Source organism: Sander lucioperca, chromosome 14 (genome assembly GCF_008315115.2).
Source record: "Sander lucioperca isolate FBNREF2018 chromosome 14, SLUC_FBN_1.2, whole genome shotgun sequence".
Classification (NCBI taxonomy): domain Eukaryota; kingdom Metazoa; phylum Chordata; class Actinopteri; order Perciformes; family Percidae; genus Sander; species Sander lucioperca.
The window spans coordinates 16,529,693-16,547,939 of record NC_050186.1 but is presented as its reverse complement, the minus strand read 5'-3'; the positions used below and the strand labels follow the sequence as shown (position 1 = coordinate 16,547,939).

The 18,247-nt window shown below is 40.7% G+C and overlaps 2 long non-coding RNA genes across 2 annotated transcripts; one reads left to right on the top strand and one right to left on the bottom strand.

Annotated features, from left to right (window-relative positions):
* The first annotated feature begins 865 nt into the window (after nt 1–865).
* Nucleotides 866–17,656, top strand: LOC116047295. Its single transcript, XR_004895094.1, has 3 exons — nt 866–1,045; nt 5,387–5,388; nt 17,646–17,656. It is a non-coding gene; the product is annotated as an uncharacterized LOC116047295 (long non-coding RNA).
* LOC116047296 lies at nt 9,949–10,561 on the bottom strand. The gene is made up of 3 exons (XR_004104366.2): nt 10,549–10,561; nt 10,387–10,419; nt 9,949–10,029 (listed from the first exon to the last, which is right to left on the bottom strand). It is a non-coding gene; the product is annotated as an uncharacterized LOC116047296 (long non-coding RNA).
* Nucleotides 17,657–18,247: the final 591 nt, after the last annotated feature.

The window sequence follows — 18,247 nt, the reverse complement described above, 5'->3', positions numbered from 1 at the left end:
GGATTTATAGTGGTGGATAAATAATCAAATAGAAACATGACTTCTGGTTGTCTTATTTTACTAACTGTGTTCATCTCCTGCTATGAAGCGGTGATATCACACAGAAGGCTGGTGGTAGTGGTAATGTTTGTATTAATCGTGGCAACGTATGGTTTAAACTGTCTGGTGTTTTGGCACATTGTTACAGTTGGTACTGAGTATTACTTAACAGTGCTAGGACTTCACAGAAACAAACACTGAGGTAACGAGCATTTCCTTGCAGAGTGGCATTACAGCCTCATAAAAAGAGGGAGATCAAGGAGCAGGGGAACACAAACACAAGGCTGGAAGAAAGTTTGTTGTGATGAGTGAACTCAATTTAACAAAAAGGAAAAACAAATATCTTATAACTTCAGAAAATCACAGTATTGTACATGTGACAAAACAATCTCAGCTCAAGGTCCATTTAGCAGCTGTTGTGGACGTTTCGATCATAAATGTCATGAAATTATAGAATTTCCAGTTTTCTGGGCACTTTAAGGACTCCTCGTCCATGCTGCCTCAAAAGCTGAGATTGAAATTTATTTTTGACTTTGGAAAAAGTAGTTGACAATGTTAACTGGCAGCTGTTTTGAGCTTTCAATTATAACATAAAAGCACATAATCGACCGGCGGGGGAGGGTGTATAACTACATACACGGCACCCCTTCTCTTCTCAGCTTCTCTTCATAGTCGTCAGATTCATCTACCAACCCTTTTGGAGCTGGCTCAGGTTTGCCTTGGACCAGCTCTTAGGCTACGTTTAGACTGCAGGCAAAAGTGGCCCAAATCCGATTTTTTTTGGGGTCAAGTGACCAAGGCGGATTTGATGCGACTTTTTCCTCAATAACCCTCGCTGCGCCCTCCCTCTCCCCAGCGAGGGGCGGGGCCCCCTGCTCCCGGTGCGGCTGTCAACCGGGGCGGACTGTCCTCAGTGTTCCCCAACCGCGTCGCGGCACCAGGGCGGGGATCGGCTCACGTAAAAGGCGTCAGGGGTCTGCAGCGATGTCGGCAACCCACCCGACCCGTCTTGAAACACGGACCAAGGAGTCTTAACGCGCGCGTGAGTCAGTCCCTGTGGCGCAATGAAAGTGAGGGCCAGCGTGCGCCGGCTGAGGTGGGATCCCGGTCCCTTGGGGCCCGTCTCGCCCGCACCGTCGGGGAGGTGGAGCGTGAGGGCGTGCGATAGGACCCGAAAGATGGTGAACTATGCCTGGGCAGGGCGAAGCCAGAGGAAACTCTGGTGGAGGCCCGTAGCGGTCCTGACGTGCAAGTCGTTCGTCTGGTCACACAGACCTCTGTAGTGAATTTGCAGCCATAACCCCGCAAAAGGCCAAAATAGCCAATTTATCTCATTATTCTTCTCTTCCTCAGCACCTGCTCATTAATGTTATGGCTGCGATTACACAAACATTTTGAAATAAAAGCGAAAATGCTTCCTCCATAACCTCCCTAACTTTAGTGCAACAGCGTGCTGCGTCTGATGTCACTGTTATTGTTCTTTTGCGCATGCGGGTCAGTTCGAAACCGCAAACAGTTCACACTGGAATCTGATATAGGCCACATTTAAAGGTAAAGGTAAGATAAAGGTAAAAAAAAAAATCGGATCTGAGCAAAAATTCTGAATTAGGCATTAAGACTTGCCGTGTGAACGTAGCTTTAGTTATGCTGTTATACATTTAGACTGCCGGAGGACTTCCTTTGACACACTGAGCTCCTCTCTCCTCTCTCTTTCCATCTGTGTGCACTCATGCCCCAGAAATGCTTGTTACTAACTTTGCTCTGGGGAGCTTATTCCCCCCAGTCCTTATATTTTCTAGCTTTGCGGTTTTCCTTGGATTAGTGTGGCACCTAAATCATGGTTGCTGCTGCCGCCGTGGTCCTGCTCTTCGCCCTGCTACACCCTGCTACGCCCTGCAGTGCCCTGCTACAGTATTAACTACTACGACTACTATTTCTAGTCATAGTTCCATTATCTTTATGGTGACTATAATTGCCACTGTTCATCATACTCCCAACCAGCACCGTCAGACAACCGCCAACCAAGAGCCTGGGTCTGTCCAAGGTTTCTGCCTAAAAGGAAGTTTTCCTTGCCACTGTTGCACTAAATGCTTGCTCTTGAGGGAATTATTGGAATGTTTGGGTCTTTGTAAATTATAGTGTGGTCTAGACGTACTCTATCTGTAAAGTGTCTTGAAATAACTCTTGTTATGATTTGATACTATAAATAAAATTGAATTGAATTGAACTGAATAATCGGAAACTACACAACAGCTACCTAATGGACATTGTGTGTGGGATTGTTTCGTCATATGTACAGTACTGTATGTGAGGAATGAGGTTGTAAATCTCAAGTAATGTATGACTTTTAAAATTAGTTTACATGCAATTTAAAATGCAATCAAATATGTTTAGGGAAGCCAACTCTAGACAGCCAACTATCTACTAATCCTTCTTTCCATTTTGTCTTGTATGAATATTGTAATATGTACAACTAAGATACAGTAGATCAGTTGAAGTGTCTTGTTTAAAATGTGCATGTTTATTGGCAGTAAAGCATAAAAGAACACACTTCACATTGAGGTAAGTGTGCATATGGTTGTCTTGACAGATCTGGATTAGATACATGTTGAAAACTGATTTATACACACAAGAGGAACACACAGCAACTTTTATTTCATACTGGTTCTCTGTCATGACATAATATGAAATAAGCCTGAAGATAAACACACACACACACACACACACACACACACACACACACACGTGTGCCTGGAGGCATGCTCAATATGGGAACAGATGGTTTATAACTCCTCCAAGACATCTGTGAGATATACTATCCGTGCTAGACGCTAGGCAAAAGGGGTGATGGACAACCCATCACATTCATCTCTCTGAAGGGTCACTGCTCACTTAGCCTCACAACAATGTTTTATAATAAATTGTGTTGAACATTACTGAATAACCCTAATGCTTTTCCTCTCGATCCAGACATGATGTTAAAGCTATAATCTCAAAACATCTCTATAAATATCTTGTTATATATATAGTATACTGTATATATGTACATATTTAGGAATGGCAGGATGCCCCATGTGTTTCTATAACATATGGGATTCATAAGTTCATGAAGCATATGTTTAAGCTTGAATAAACAAACATTTTTCAGTTTACATGGGTCCTGACAGCTAAAATTAGCCCAATGGTTCTGTCTGTCTGTGTTCAGAACTTATTCCTTTTTAGTGAAATGATTTTTCATGTTGGCTCTAACAGATGTTTGTATCAGTACTGTAAAAACAAATACATATTATTACTTAATTAAATCTAGTATTAAAAGCTGCACTTGTCAATATTTAATATTAACCATGGATCAAATAACTATGTGTAAGTGAAGAGAGTCACCTGTAGTGATTAACCCACAGAGAATTGTTGCCTGACTCTGCAATTCCTGTTTGCTTTATTACATGTTTTAGTTCATTGATTTGGTTTTGGTGGAGACCAAAACATAGCTAAAATGAGACTTACATTCATCAGGTGCCCAGAAACACGACTACAAATAAATACTGATGTAGCTCTGTATCTGCTGGATGTGTAAATACGCAACTGTCTGCAAACACATTGGCAACTTTATAAGGTCATTCATTATATGCCAGTGTTGTGTTTACAGCTTGTTCTGCTGCCTCCAAGTGACATAAATCAAGTAATGCTGCTTTAAAAAGTACTTATAAATATATTTCCCTCAATTCAAGTCCTATCAGCTGCTTTCAATATCTGTTGTGCTCCATGTAGACCTAACATCAGTATTGTTTTACTGTAATACATGTTTGGGTTGAATAACAAGCATCATGTGAGCAAAATAAACAAAATGCTCTCATAGAAATACATTAACTCTTACATATTACATAAAGAAAAAATAAGTAATTTGAGTTCAAATTGATGTCTATTTACGGAAACTATAAATTGTTCCAAACACTCCCCGCTGTCTTGTTTTTCTAGTGTTATGTTGAAATTGGCCATGCAAGCAAAAAATAGCTTTCATATTATGGGCAGCACTTTGCATTTCAATTTTCAGAGCACAATCAATTATGTTACATCTATCTTGGCTGAGATTGTTCAATGCTCCATGAAAACAATTACAGATCTCAGTCAGGCTAGTGCTTCTAAAAGTGGCTCAATCAATCCGTTTTTTTAAAGTCAAATTTGGGTGATATATATGCAACAGACTATTTTCTTCAAATAAGAGGTCCCTTTGTTGAGAGTTAATTGGATGTCATGAATTTTAAAACCCTCTCCTATAAAACCTGGTTTGGTAAATGAACTCTATTTTTTGCTCCATTGCCACTATGGCACAGGATTGGCAGTGAAAATCGATGACTGTCCTCATCAAGCAAAATCATTTAGTGTCATCCAAGAATAGAGTTTAGTGATAGACAGTTTATTCTGAGATTGGAAAACATAAACATTTCCTGTGCAAGCATGCTCTGGTCCCATTAAAAGCAAACAACCATCTTTTTTTTCTTCCCAGGAATCTGATTAAAGCCGCTAGATTTGGACTAAATTCGGCACAAATTACACGGAGGCAAATTTTTCTGTGATGCCTTGAGTATCACATCAGGATCAAAGTGTAATTTGCTGGTGGATACATAGTACCAAAATGAGCACTATGAGTCACAGAGACTTTGTGGACCATTGGTGCGGCACAAATGGGAAATACCCAATAGGAATTGTTCAGAAGAAAAGGCCCAATAGCCAGCTGGATGCAGTCTTAGCCAAATTCTTGTGTCAAAACACCACAAGATATACTTCTTTAACTTCTTCTGCGATATAGAGAGAGAGAGAGAGAGAGAGAGAGAGAGAGAGAGAGAGAGAGAGAGAGAAAGAGAGAGCATGAGAGGCAAAAGGTGAAATGACTGGTGTGAGGTTCTGCAGAGCTGTCATGTAACGTGCTCTTTAGTGCATCCTTTAATTTGACATTTGCATAAGTGTTTCTTGGATCTCTGCAGTTGCTTACTTCAAAGCAGCATTCTTGATCAACATGGCTCCAAAGCTTTAGAGACTGTACTTTTGAGGGGATGAAACATGTTTCTCTGCTTTCTAAGATTATAGCTCTACATGGCTCATTTTCCATCTTCAAAGATGCATGAATATCACCATCATTATAAGGCAGGTGCATTTATCCAACACTTGGATATAACCATAACCATTGAGAGCAATTTGGTGTTGTTTGCAATGTCAAATAGGTTGATTTTGTGTCCTTCCTTTAACCAGGAGGGGCACTCTCTCTAGTTTGGTTCTGATAGATTAAAGTGCAGACATTTCAATATTATAATAGCCAGACATTTACAGCACCACTGGAGAATTGTAATAGGAGTTATTACCCTTTCACATAAATACGTACTGTAGGTTGCACATTGTTAGTGTGAGTCAATGGACCCAGAGACATAAAACAAGCTGCTAGCTTGACAGTAAAGGTCAATACTTTCTCACAGTAGGTATTGGATTTGCTGTTGAGTATCGAACACCAACATTTTTTCTTTACAGACTTAAAAAAATGCTTGCAGAGAAAAGTGCAGAAAGGACAGAGCTCCAGCTTTGGATCAGTTTACTTTTTGGTTCTCTTCTTTTTTTATGAACCCAACCAGACACCTCATTTCTTCATGTTTTTATTTTATTGCATTACAATATTTTATTGTCAAACTACTTTTTGCTTAACATTTTATATATGTTACCTGAACTCGTGTTAACGTGAGTGGAATGACTTGGCAAACAAATGAAACATTTGTTCATGCATGGCACGTATAAGATATCAAACATGAAATATTTCCTCATTTGATGTACTGATAATGATGGTAATTGCAATCACCTCCATTAAAAGTGCAAGTCTGTTTTGTGGCAAAGAAAATGGCCATCACTTCAATACTCTTCTTCATATTGGAATTTAATAAGGTCAGAAGAAGAGAACAAACATTTCAAAGGAAAAATTGTTGATTTTGCAGTTATTATTATTGTTATCAGACATACATACAGTATTGGAGTCTGTGACGATGAGGAAACAATTAGGAAGTAAAGCCAAAACACAAAGGTTAGACATTTACAAAAATGCATGTCTGCATTAACTGGTTACTGATGAGCTGGTCCTTTAACCAACTTGTAGTAACTGATTCCATAATTAAGTCCCTCACAGATGCCATGGACCAAGCAGAGACAGCAGTGCACATTTACTTGAGCTATTAGCGTTAGAGCGATGAGATGCAGCGCCGCATACATTAATGTAAGTAGTTGACTGACACAGCTGTTTCCAGCTCAAACTTTCTTTGAATTTCTCTCTTTTGTCTCTTTTATTTCCTGTGAGATCCGATTAACCTGTCGGAAGTGGAAAATCCACTGCTAATACAAGTCCTCGAGAATTCACCACCTGCCTCCTGAATGATTTTCTGTCTCCATGGAAACCTAATCAGCTGGGAGAGTGACAGAAACAGTGTGCAAGACAAAGAGGATGAAAGAGAGGTAGAGGGAGAAAGGTGAAGGTGTTTATGGGATGCAAGGAGAGCACAGACATGCTTTAATTGATTTATCATCAATTCAGACTGTTACAGTATTGAGTGAAAAGAATGATGAACGCATGGTTTATTGTATTTTATTAATTAGAAGGAAGTAATGCATTAGTGTCTGTGTTTTATGAAAACTCCTCCATCTCTACCTTTTGATTAGATTTGTATAAAAAAAATAAAGTTTGTGTTTTAAAGGAGATGAATGATATGTGCCACACTGTAATTGTAAAGTCTGGATAAAATAGCAATGTACTTTGTATTATACTAAAAAAAATTACCATTATGTACACCATGGGTGTTATTATTTATTTTATTTTTTTCTGCCTAAATTTAAGTAAAAGTTACATTGATAGATTTTTTTAGCCCTTTTGGCCACACACCTAGCTGTAAACACAACACTGACATAATATCACCATATGAAGTTGTTATGGTGAATATCTAAGCAAACATTTTTATATTTCATATTTACACATCCCGCAGACACTGTGCAACATTAAAATTTACTTGGAGTCATGTTTCTATAAGTCCATTATCAACTCTCCTTTTATCTCTATTTTGGTCTCCACCATCTCCTGAGGGAAAGATCTGGCTCTCCAGCTGCTCCACTGTGTTTACTAGCTAGTCGGTAACTTTAGTCTGTCTGCTGTTTGGTGCTGAGCTTGTAGTGTACAGTGGGTTTATCGGAGCCTTTTTGCTAAATACAGCTGCTTGCTGCACCTGCAAATGAGTCTGATAAGAGTGAACTAAAACAGTACAACTAAAGGGAACTGCAGAGTTGAGTGATCATTTGCTGTGGGGTCTTGTTTGACATTACAGTCATTTAATCAATTGTTCATTGTCAGACTCAACGACTACTTCTACAATGGCAGGTAGACACAAGTGTCATCTCTACACAGTGAAACTATCATAAATATTCCTTCAACCACATATAATGTAATTTGGCAAAATCAAAACCATTTAATATATTCTTTTCATCACCCTTGAGTAGGTTTAGAGACTTTCACGCCTGCAAGACATAACATTCCCTCCCCATCTCGTCTTTATTCAATTGATGTCCAGGCATAATACATCTGTTACAGAGAGTGACCTCTCTGCCAGTGAGCTGCTCTCAACCTTGATGAGCTCTTTGTTTTGATCCCCCGACACCAAATTCTCATCACCTCTCACTACATAGCTTTCTATCTCTGCATGTTGCTCCCTCCTCCTCTGCAGCAACTTTACTCGTATCACTACTTTTCTATCAGTCTTGCACAAACTCAACATATTGTGTGCGTTTGTCTCGCCCACCACTTCCGCTCGCTCCCGGTTACTCTCCCTCCCTCCCTTTCTCCCTGCATCTTTCTCTTTTTGCTTTGGCTCTTCGCTCACAGCCAGGTTCACGTCAGCATAATGTGAGGCTGTTGTGTTTCTACCCACAGCTGAAATCCATTTCTTTCTGCTTTACCATTTCTCTTTGATATTGGCCTTGCTTACTGTTCTCTCTCTGAGGCTTTCCTCTCCACTGTCTCTCAGTCCCTTTTCACAGTCCTCCATTGGAAATATTTACATGAGAAACCTTCTTCCCTCAGGCCACAGTGACTATCAAACTGTATTCAGGTCAACACTGATTGCTTTCAGCCAGACAGACACTGACAGAAAAACAGCAGATCATCTGAAAATTATATTACATTCAACAGCAAAGCACGCTATCTCAATTTGCCACTATCTTCACAGCTACTGCAGGCACAAAACTAAGATGTGCCAATAAAGCATAGCCTACATATCCCAAGTTTTTATATCAATAACAATAATTCTCAAAATAAAAAAGCAGACAACCCTTTGAAGAATTTATTAAAATTTTGTGCACAAAAATTACTGACTTTGCATTTAGAGATTTTTGATAGAACCTTGTGCAGCAGGTGACTTTTTTGGAGTCTGTAAATGGTAGCTGTCAGAGAACTGCAGCTTTACAGCAGATTGCCTGCTGTCTTCCACACTGCATTCACCACTTTCACTTCACCCATGGTGGTCTATACCTACTAGATTAGCACGAGCAGGCTAGTCCTCTAGGCTAAATGTTTACGTTCGCTGGCCGACTGTCAACAGCAGTCTCGCTGGGCCGGGGCTAGCACTTAGTGAACAGTACAAATAATTAAACAATGCAATCAAATGGTTCTCGTCCTTATGGTGTATGGTAAGCAGCAGCATTAGTACTTGTACCGCCAGCATAGTTAAAAGAAAAGTTGCATCTACCTTAACTGATCATTTAATGCACCACCCGGACAGCATGCTAGGTGACCCAAATCAAACCCACCCACGATGAGACGTCCTCAGGTAGGCTACATGCTTTGCTATGCTGACATGCTTCTGTTTGGGACGATAAACTCGTTCTCTTAATACATCCATGTGATAACCCAGCTAACAATTTTTGGTTCCCAGAACGTTGCGGGAACGTTCTCTGAAGGTTATGGTTTTGATTAGGTTTGGTTCCCATGGAAAGTTTTCTTAACGTTGGTTACATCGAACTTTCCGGGACGTTCTGTGAACGTTGCAACCTTTAGGGAACGTTCCCCTAACGTTGTAATCTTTATGGAACGTTTCCCTAACGTTCCCCTAGCGTTGTAACTTAACTTTAACAACCATGGTACTAAAAAATATAAAATATATATAATAATCAACAATATAAATATAGGCACATAATATACAAAAATATAAATAAGCCATAATATCAATACAAGTACACATGGAGTAAAGTACAAAGTAATAGTGCAAATGTAGTGTGCAAGATGCATATTGGAATGATAAAGTATGTAATGTGTAGGTGAATGGCCAAAGAGGGGATGACCCCACTTATCAACAGTTCAGGATAGTGATGGGAGTGGGAAAGAAGCTGTTCTTGTGTCTGGTTGTTTTTGTGTGCAGGGATCTGTAGCGCCTGCCAGAGGGGACGAGGCAGGAGGATGGCAGCAGTGTAGAAGATGGCCAATAGCTCTTGTGGTAGGCCATGCTTCTGGAGTTGCCGTAGGAAGTACATCCTCTGCTGAGCCTTTTTAAGGATGGCGTTGATGTTGGACTCCCACTTCAGGTCCTTGGAAATGATGGAGCCCAGAAACTTGAATGAGTCCACCTTTGACACTGGGCTGTTGGATATTGTAATGGGGGGGGGCACTGTGGGGTCCTCCGCGTCTGCTGCGGTCAGCGTGGGGAAGTTTTTCTGGGAGGCCGCTAGAGTAGAAGTCAAAATGAAGCAAAGTTACAAGTCAAATTAAAACCTCTTATCAGCCAAGCTAAGCATAATACTGATGTAAACAATAAAATAACACCTGCCGGTTATAACCCTGCAGATTGTCAGGTCCTGGAAGGCCTTCTTTGCCTTTCTACCCCGCTACGATTTTAGGACGTCATTGATTCCCACTCGCAGTAGCATGCGACGGATGGCAGTACCTCCGGTCGAACCTCCAAGGGTTGTCAGGAAAAGTTGCTGTAAAACATATAGAAATACAAATTATACATGTAGAACAAAGTGGAGAGCTTGTCCAATCTCATTTTGTAAGAGAAGTCAGTTCAGTTATAATTATATTTGAATTTATGTAATTATATAGTGTTAATCTTAGGGCAGGGTAGGGCAGGACTATGGTCACTTAATTACCATTTTGTGGACCGAGACTCATGTTGAACTGGCTGGTTTCCTGTGTGGTGTTGACTCATCTAAAAAGAAAGTAGATATGAACATTGGTCAGTTAATTTATGGTAGGTTTCTTGCACATGCCATTGCAAAAGATGAACCTATGCTGTTACATTAGACAATCGCTAAAAAAAAAAAAAAAAAAAAACTTACATTCAGGTGGTGGAGGCAGTGATGTCTGCTGACCTGAAAAAAGGCAGGAAGAGACAAACGCATCAGAACTGTCACATGATATGCACCAGGTTGAGTGTCAGTAGTTCCATGGTAGGAAATATGACTCTGGTTTCTTAAATGCATGCATAAATGTTAACTTACGGACAGGGCTTCCTGTATGCTTCCCCATTCACTTAAATAGGAAAATTGCCGATAACTGCCAAAAGTGTGTTGCAAGATGGCCGCCGAGCACACATCGTGCACAGCAGCACAGCAAACAAAGACTTAAAGGACAATTCCGGCCAATTTTTACGTTAATCTCGATCGCTATAGCTATGCGAGTACTTTCGAAAAAAACCCGACCCGAATCAGTACAGGCAACACGGAGAAGTATGGCGTTATATATGTCACATTCCTGAGCGAGTAATTGTATGTTTTGAGCACAGAGAACTATATTTTGCAAGCGCATTACATTGCATTTTGAACAGAAATGTACACTCGCAAAAAATAATTCAGTTTGAGTAAACAAAAACCTATTTCGTGCAGAATAAATGTATTTGCATGTCTTTCTCTGCTCGCAGGTAGACGCTGCTGCGCTCCGGTCATGTCTCCCTCGCTCTCAACTCTAGACACGCTCGCTCAGATTTTCACAGCGTTACAAGTGTGCCACAAAACCAACCAATCGCAGAATCAAAAGGTCAATTCTGATTGGCTGTTCATCTCCAATTAGATCGCAAGTAGCAGGAAAGACATCTACAGGGAAACAGTCTTTGACGCAACACCTGCCGTGATGCCCCAGCAAGGGGTATCTCTGCTGTAGCCAGTGGGTACTTGGAAAGATTGTGGAGCATCTTAACTAATTAAAATAATTGAATTATGATTAATTTAAAACAATATATCAGCTAAAATAGCTCAACACATGTTTAAACATATAGCGAAGTAATCAATGGTAGAAATAAACAGCTAACAGTGGCCTACTGACTTAACTAACAGTTGAAATGATTAGCTAAAAGTAATGGATGAATTTTGAAACATTAACCACACTTCAAGTAAAAGGCCTAGCTAGCTAGTAGAATTTCTGACCAAACCAACCTAAATGTTTACAGTTCAATTGCATGAAAATGTAAGAATATTCACTTTAATATGATAAATAGTGTGAATACATTGGGAATTGATAGGGCGGGGTATGTGAGTTTATATGACAGGGCTGTGGGGGAACCTCAGACCAGAAGGGTTGGAAAGCACTGATCTACAGTATTTTATATTCTTGACCAACCGGTATATTACAGACATGCCTTAATAGTTGTGTTAATCACAATACCGTTGTTTGAATTACATATCTGTATCTTACGTATCTTAGTGTGTGACTAACGTCATCCTTCACAAGCAATCTAACATTAGCCCAGCATGGATAAAGTCTATGCATCCAACGTATTCATCCGAACACACCTAAAATGTCACAATCCAGCCACTTGTAAGAAGTTTGTAATACTGGTTACATAGTTATCGTGTTTTATTAACCTTAATTCTGTTTGCCAAGGCTATATATTTTATTGGCTTGCAAAGTAGCTATCCGATGCTAACGCTAACGTTAGCTAGCTAATTTATGTCAAAAAGCAGTAGCTAACTAATGTTACTGCCAAGATATGGTTTCATTGTAAGACAGTGTCAACACATGACAACACTTGAGTCTTACAACACCTCTCTGGTCTCTAGTGAAATCATATCTTGGCAGTAGTTAGCTAACGTTTCTGCTTTTTGAGATAAATTAGCGTTAGCAACGGATAGCTCCTTCGCAAGCTAATATAGCAACATAATTCAGGTTAATAAAATACGGTAATGTAACCAAAGTATTAAAAACTACTTAGCTACATGTGGCTATAGTGTGACAGGTCTGCTGCTGTTCAGTCTCGCATTGCGAGACCTAGCTAACTTAGCTAGTTACAGTGCTGCGAGGCCTGTTCAGATGACATGTCGGCTGCAGTGTGTGAACTAGATTGCTTGTGAAGGATGAGTCAAACTAACGTTAAACACACAAGGAGATATAAGTCAAAGAAAACAACGGCATTATAGTACACACACATATTAAGACATTTCTGTGATATGAGTCAATAAAACAAAATACTGACCGAAATGTGTTTTAATCCAGTAACATTAGTCGAACAGCTCCACTGTAGTCAGTATTTGCTGTACCAACAGGTGTTAACTGAAAAAGACTGTTCCTCCTAGAATTTTGTTTCCTGCTACTTGCGATCTAATTGGAGACGAACAGCCAATCAGAATTGACCTTTTGATTCTGCGATTGGTTGGTTTTGTGGCACACTTGTAACGCTGTGAAAATCTGAGCGAGCGTGTCTAGAGTTGAGCGCGTAGAGAGAAGAGGTTGAGAGCGAGGGAGACATGACCGGAGCGCAGCAGCGTCTACCTGCGAGCAGAGAAAGACATGCAAATACATTTATTGCGCACGAAATAGGTTTTTGTTTACTCAAACTGAATTGTTTTTTGCGAGTGTACATTTCTGTTCAAAATGCAATGTAATGCGCTTGCAAAATATAGTTCACTGTGCTCAAAACATACAATTACTCGCTCAGGAATGTGACACATATATAACGCCATAGAGAAGCTGCAGCTACGTGTACAAGCGTCCCCTGAACTAAAACGGCAGTTGTCGGGGCAAGTTTTAGAGTGCATTTGTGCCTCTTAACAGACACAAATGCAATTAATATGTTTGTGCCACATAAACATGGCCCTTACGTGTCAACAAGATGCGTTTTCAACTCAGACATTGTTTAAATTCACCTACCCTGGTCCCTGTCTCGATCCTGCCGGTAGCTAGCTTGCCCTGCTAGCTGATAGCCGTTAGCTGCTAGCTGCCGTCCGGTGAGTGTATTCAGACAGGCTTCTGTGATAATCATCCCAATAACAATCCACGGAGCGGCGGTGGTGTGGCTATGTCCTCCTGAGGACAGGTCATGTCACGTCTCTTCACTCTCCACACACTACGCTCTGATATACACACTACTGTTTACCTTTTCCTGCTACAACTAAATTCCCAGGAGACAGCCCAATGCTACAGCTAAGCTTCAGTAACGCTATTACTGTGCAAGCCACAGACATCGTTTATCCCGTTTCTATGTAGTTACATAGTCACTGATATGGTCATAACCACTACAGTGCTCAATTACCTATTTTTGAGGGGGAAACAAACTTAACTTTTCGCTGTGAAGGCATGATCTGTCCTCTGCAGGACATCCACCAGACCACCGGGCGCTCGGGGGATTTTTGTCGGCTGCGGGAGGGGGACGAAGGCTGCTTGCCTGGCTAAGGAAACTACCACACAGATCAACACTGACAAGCCTACTACTCACCAACACCACATCGACCACACACAAAATGGATGAGCTACAAATACACATGGAACTGCTGTGTGATGATTTTTTACAAAAGCCTGGCTGAACACATTTATCTTGGACGGCAGATAGCAGCTAACAGCTAACACAGCCCAGTCTCATGGCAGTTCGTGAAATGGTCACGTTATTTAATCTATTGATACGTGTTCACAGGGACGACGTTTTTCTCGTTTTTTTCGTGGTGGCCAGCACGAAAATGTGAAGCAATGTATTTCAATGGGAAGCATATTTCGTGGTCACAGCACAAAAAATGGTAGGGAGTAGTATAAAAAGCCGAAAATCTGTGTAGGGAGGCTGTTCGGGGTGGTGGATGGGTCAAACAACACAGGACTTTCACCCGGGCGAGCAGGGATCGCGTTTCCCGTAGTCTTCCTAATCACAACCGTCCCGTTATTGTTGCACGTCCCCCGTGGCCGTCTCCCGGCGTGTGAAGCGCCCTTTCCCCGTAGCGTTTTTTCCTAAACCCAACCTCCGCCATCCCATTATTGTGGCGCGTCCCCAGCGGCCGTCCCCCGCGACCGTCTCCCGGCGTGTGAGGCGCCCTTTCCCCATAGTGTTTTTCCTAAACCCAACCTCTGCCATCCCGTTATTGTGGCACGTCCCCAGCGGCCGTCCCCCGCGGCCGTCTCCCGGCATGTGAGGCGCCCTTTCCCCGTAGTTGTGGCCGCCTCCCAGCATATGAGGTGTCCTTTTCGGCCGTCTCCCGGCATGTGAGGCGTCCTTTCCCCGTAGGGTATTTCGTGCTGGCCAACACGAAAAAAACGAGAAAAACGTATCCCCGTGAACACGTATCAATAGATTAAAAATAACGTGACATTTACACGAACTGCCGTGAGACCTGGTTGGCTAGCAGCTAGCAGCTAACAGGCCAAGCTACCCACCGGCAGGATCAAGACAGGGTAGGTGAATTTAAACACTGAGTTGAAAAAGTTTTTTTCTATCGAAAGTACTCGCATAGCTATAGCGATCAAGATTAACGTAAAAATTGGCCGGAATTCTCCTTTAAACAAAACGCAATATATATGCAAAGTGCACTATATATATGCAGTCCATTTAAAGCGTAACTCTTGCCAAAATGCAACCTATGGTCTTTTTGTGAATGTACCCGAGTCAAACTTTCGTTTAAAATCATATTTAGGACAGAAGCGCTACTTTTAAAATTTTATGTATTCTCGTTTTCGGGTCAAATGGCCTTTTGAATGGGAGAGCTAGGGGCTACTATGATCGCATCAAAATCACTATTTTTAAAACACTAAGAAGTGAAACTTTGCTCGAAGTCTCACCAGGGTCTCTACACATGAACTCAGCATTGAGAACATTGTTTGTGTACACAGAGTTTACTAAAAAGAAAGGTTTTGAACAACTCACTGCTTCACTGGCAAGATGGCGACGAGGGGGAAAACAATGCTAAAGTGAGTTGTTCAAAAACTTTCTTTCTTTCTTTTTGGTCAACCTGATCAAAACCGGAATATAACAAACCCCTACGAGTGAAAGGGCTTAAGGTTAAACCCCAAACCCTTGCATTACAACCACAACATCATGAAACTGCTCAGTCACATCAGGAATTAATTCCTGATGTGACTGAGCCTTATTCAGCTCAAAACATTTTGAATTTGAGTAGTGCAGTGGGACAGTGAGGCCGAGTGGACTGGTTATACTGGGACAGAGAGGCCGAGTGGACTGGTTATACTGGGACAGAGAGGCCGAGTGGACTGGTACATTGTGCTTTGAGAATGAACAAGCAGGGAGCAGATTGAGGTCAACTTCGCGGTGCACAAAACTCAAACAGTTTAGTACAACAAACTCATTAAGTGTGTGTGTGTGTGTGTGTGAGTGAAAACTGTACAGCTCTTTTGGCTGCAAGTAACGATTGTTTTGTTGTTTGGTTTATAAAATGTATAAAAGAAACTAGAAAATATTCACATTTAAGAAGTTGGTGTCAATACTGAGGAACGTGGTTGTATACTGATAATTAGTAGAATGAACAGGCTGCAAAGGGCAGTCTGAAGGAATTTACTATTGGTTTGGACATACAGTATAAGGGCTCCACATATCCTCCCTCCCTCCTCCCTTTTATACAAAGAAAAATGTAAGCAGTAACATTTACCAAAGTCCATTTTAACCAACCTACTTTTAACTTTTATCTAAGTACATTTTTACACAAGTACTTTACTAGAGTACAATGTTGTAGTAATCTCTGGACAACAATACAGATCACAATGATGGTTTGTGTTTGCAGAGGGTTTTTCTGACATAAATGTCCTTAAGTTTCCACTAATTTGGATTTTTGGAAATGTTATTTTAACTCAGCAGGAGGCACTTTTTCATGTACTGACACGCTAATGCACTACATCAACAATATGTTAGCTGTAGCTTCACAATTTCAAACGCACCCAAAGCAACATCTCATTTACCTTGGGGACCGTTCGGTATTTATGGAATGGACCACCGGAGGAAAATAGGGGAGGGTCATGTCGTTTTACTCTTTGATGAGGAGAGGGTCACCTATTCGGGTATGCTAAAATATACAATGACTGAGGAAGCCTAGTGACAAGTCCATAGCAACCAGTTCATGTGTTGAATTTGTTATTACCCAGTGTGCTTTCTTCAGTGTGGTCTTAATGTTTTATTGTTTTATTTCATGTGAATACTAGTTTACTAGAGAAGTAACTTAGTATTTGAAGTAATGCAGGAAGTTTGCATTTAGTTTCCATGCTTATTGTGTTTCCACAACAATGTTAGTGATTAAAGCTACTGAAATGGCCACCATAACAGTGGAGTGCGATGTGTAAGATGAGAAAGCAGAGGTTAAGGCATGCATGTCGTTGTAAAAATACAGTAGCAATCTGTACATCTTTGCAAAGCGCAAACCAGTACAGAAGGCATCAATAAATTGTTGGGGAGGGTCATGCCTCTTTTCCCAATCATTTTGGAGGGTCATAGAAAAATTTATTGCTGGCGAAGGGAGGGTCAAGTCTATTTTGACTAAAGATCCCAAAACTCCTCCGGTAGCCCCTTAAATGAATAACGAACAGTCACTTGCACGACAGCTTGATTCTCGCAATATCACTTGATCACGTGAGATCAAACACAAAAATCCATCTAGTCAGGCGTCAAGTAATGCATTTGTGTCTGAACTACCAGCTTACCGGACCAATCAGCATCCGGTGAGGAGCTGCTTGCAGCTACGACTGTGGTTTAGGTGTTTGACGGATTTTGTTGATAGTGTTTGTTCGTTCAAAACAACGGACGTGATAGATCGATGGTTCATCCAATCACCTGCCAGGAATTTTTTTGAAAGTGCCCGCCCTTTTCCAAACAGTTTCCAATGACGGCTTCTCAGCTGGTTCTGTGCAACAAACCATCTGGCTTGTCTGGTTAACGTGTAGGCTGGATGAATTTCACCTTAATGCATCACCATCATATGAATGTTGCAAAATTTAAAGGAATAGAAAACATTTATTATATGTTGAAAGGAATATTTTAAAATTATAGAGTGCAAATATTTTAGTTCATTCAGGCAAAATACGATGGCTAGCAGGAGTAAAAAGAAACTAAACAGGATTTATTTGTGTTGGGACAGCATCATTATGTCAGCTACATAGTATATGAATATTAAAATAAGAAAAAAAAGTCCCAACCATAACTCAAGTGGACTAGTAGTGGGTTATATAGACATATTACCCCCAGACATTTGTGTTCCATCAACTCCGTCTTTGGTGCTTTTCATTCAAATACATCTACTTGTATGGCCACTCCCCTGTATCGCTAATGGATCTCAACAAGGTGTGTATAACACAGTTGCACCTCCCAAGCCACTTCCCCAAGCTGCTAAATGGGGAAAAGAAGGATCAGAAGAGATCACATGAGCTGAATGGGTATAATGGAGCTACTTGTTGGCTTATTTTTGTTATGAATAGCTTCCGTACAGTATGAAATGTAGGAGAGGAGAGTGAATGAATGACACCATATTTCCGTATTTATATTTTATGCTTTACATTCTCTCTGACTAAAGGGGGGATAAATAACTATTTTGAGAAAGCATCTAAAGATGAGTCAGTGATAGTTGTGTACTGTATGTCTTCTGTCGCTCCCCACTTTCTCTTCGAGAACAAAACCCACATTCTGTCTCTGTGAGTGTTCACGAGTGGAAAACTGAGCCCAGCTGACGTCAGTAAGATTTACACCTCTATTTCTGTCCAACTAGCCCGCACACCTAAGGAATACATTGATGAAATAATGTGTTTAAACAATGAAAAAAAAAATGTGTAGCAGGATAATTTGGTTGACTCATCACTTCATTTCCAAAGTATCATACGAAATACAGTACAGTGCTAGTGGGTAAAAGTAGTCAGTAGTTATTTTTTTAATTCTTTTTTTAGTGCTCATATTATGCTCATTTTCAGGTTCATAATTGTATTTAGAGGTTATATCAGAATATGTTTACATGG